The 2,584-nt window shown below is 35.3% G+C and overlaps 1 long non-coding RNA gene across 1 annotated transcript; it reads left to right on the top strand.

Moving 5' to 3' along the window:
- The first annotated feature begins 215 nt into the window (after positions 1–215).
- LOC112465300 lies at positions 216–1,252 on the top strand. The gene is made up of 3 exons (XR_003041995.1): positions 216–290; positions 432–927; positions 998–1,252. It is a non-coding gene; the product is annotated as an uncharacterized LOC112465300 (long non-coding RNA).
- Positions 1,253–2,584: the final 1,332 nt, after the last annotated feature.

Genomic DNA, 2,584 nt, shown 5'->3' with positions numbered 1-2,584 from the left:
CCAGACTCTTAAGGTGGAAGCACATAAAATTACAGGAGCCATAGGCAGAATGCAGAAGCCATAGCGCATGCGCTGTGGTATTACTTTATCTGCCTATGGCAGAATGGCAGATATCATAGCGCATGCGCTATGGTTTCTGTATTCTGCCCATGGCTTCTAAATTTCCAATCTACATAAAAATACATAATGCATAGCCACGGGCATAGGCACATACAAACATACATTCTCATTGTAGCCGGTCCTAAAGAAAAGTGATTAAGAACAAAGAACGGATTTATATTGATTAACACGTAAGTGTTCTCATTATTTAATTATCAACGTAATGAAAATACGATCTGACATTGACCGTATATAATTATATTAGTGTGAATTGTCTCAGTTTCGTAAACATAGTGTTTTGAGGTTAATTTTATTTTGAGTGCCGAATACAGCAGCAGCAACGCGCGGCTCGGGACAGTTTGAAAAACATAGACAACGAGTCCGATGCACCTAAAATACCGATCAGATTATCGAAGATTGGTATTCGGATGACGAGGACGATGATGATGATGACGAGGGAGGTAATTTTACTATAGTGGATAGTTCAAAAGACGAAATCGAGCCTATCGAGAAGACGCAAAACCTCGTTATCAAAGAGGAGTTCCAGCCTGCGACATCCGTGTCCAACATACCCCAGCCGGCCGCTATTTTGGACAAATTAGGTGATCTGAGCAAAATTGATATCAGTGCCGAAATATCCAAATTGCTTTCTACTCTGAAGGCTCAGAGCTCCGCGACCAACAAGACGCAAGCAAACTCGAATCAAGACGCGTCGAAAGCTAAATCGGCGCAAGATCCGAAGACGGATAGCGAGACGTCGTCGAGTCCGAGGCAATCACCAGAAATTGTAATTTATTGCAAAATAAACGCATCTTCTCATAATTTTCGGTAAGTTTTATATACAGTTTAGGTGTAAAAATTTATTATTAAAACATTCTCTTGATTTCTCGTTATCAAGAAGGAGTTCCAGCCTGCGACATCCGTGTCCAACGTACCCCAGCCGGCCGCTATTGTGAACAAATTAGGTAAACTGAGCAAAATTGATATCAGTGCCGAAGTATCCGAAGACAGTGCATCTGTCGAACTTCGTTATCTGTCCAGTTTTTAATTTTTATCGACAATAATAAGTTTTGATAATATGTTTTATTATTAATTAATATAAATAAACATTGTTATTGTCAGTCGAATTACTCTTTCACCTGTCAGTTACTTTGTATATACATATTCATGATTTTTACTAGTAATAATTTCCACGAATTTAAATTCTTAGGTATTAACGCAACCGTCAAATTACATAATTAAGTTTTAATCTATCAATTAATGACAATCAAGTTTTTCATAATTAATACAAAATTTCATATTCGCGCGAACATATTGTATCTCAATAATATAATATATATATAAATTTTTATTCGTATAAATACAATTTTAACCTAGCGACTTAAATTAACGCATTTTCGTCATTCGTTTTGTCAACTTCAATAACGTGTCAAGTTTTATTGCCTGGTGATCTTTCGAAAACGATAAGTTCGAAGCGTCTTTTATTAATTTGAATCAAGCAGTTGCAGAGCATTTAAATTCTAAAAAAGATGGTGCACAGATGCAGAATGATCCAGACACTTCATTTTGCAATCTGGTTATGGCGGAATTAAAACAATTGGATGATGATACAAAACAAGTCAAGAAACAAGAAATCATGAAAATTTTGTGGAGAAAGGAAAACCTGTGAGCAAGATGATTTTTGTGATAAAATAAATAATTTGCATTTATTTGTAGATACATATTGTTACGCTCGTCGAGTAAGCTCGCCGCCGTAACACTATCGCACACTCCACACTCGCGCACGTATTTCGCAGAACTCGCGAAAGGAAAGAGAACTCAAAAGAACTTAAGAAATACGTTTATTCCAAGCTCGTAAAACAGAACGCGTGCGGATTCCAAAAATCCGCCAGACAGAAAATCAATAAATCCATCAACAAACTCCCGTTGTCAAGGAGCGCGCTTCACAGCTTTCCGCGACTTCTCTACTCAGTGTCCAGCACGGGCGTAACAATATACATATACATATACATATACATATACATGTACATGTACACATACAATATACATACCTAAACATATACATATATACATATACATATACATGTACATGTGCATGTACATATACAATATATATACATACCTATACATATACATATACATATACATATACATATACATATACATATACATATACATATACATATATGTCATATACATATCGAAATGTCCAGGCATTCCTGCTGGTCAGTGTACATACGTGTTATAACTGCAATGTGAATTTGTCTGGCGAAGCCAATGAGAAGTATATAAATATTCGTATAAATATTATCAAATTACTTATTATTCATATTTCTTTTTTTAATAATTTGTGAGACTCATTAATTTTTTTAATAATTTGGTGTGCACATCTATCTTTAATTATTACAGAGGTTTTAATATTTAATTATTCTTGTCGTGCCATGCTTCTGCTTCTTCCTCTTTATCCTTGACGTCCTTGTCTTCA

The sequence above is a fragment of the Temnothorax curvispinosus genome, unplaced genomic scaffold (assembly GCF_003070985.1).
Source record: "Temnothorax curvispinosus isolate PA1 unplaced genomic scaffold, ASM307098v1 QBEX01015048.1, whole genome shotgun sequence".
In the NCBI taxonomy this organism is placed as follows: Eukaryota; Metazoa; Arthropoda; class Insecta; order Hymenoptera; family Formicidae; genus Temnothorax; species Temnothorax curvispinosus.
This window is presented reverse-complemented; position numbering and strand designations above follow the sequence as displayed.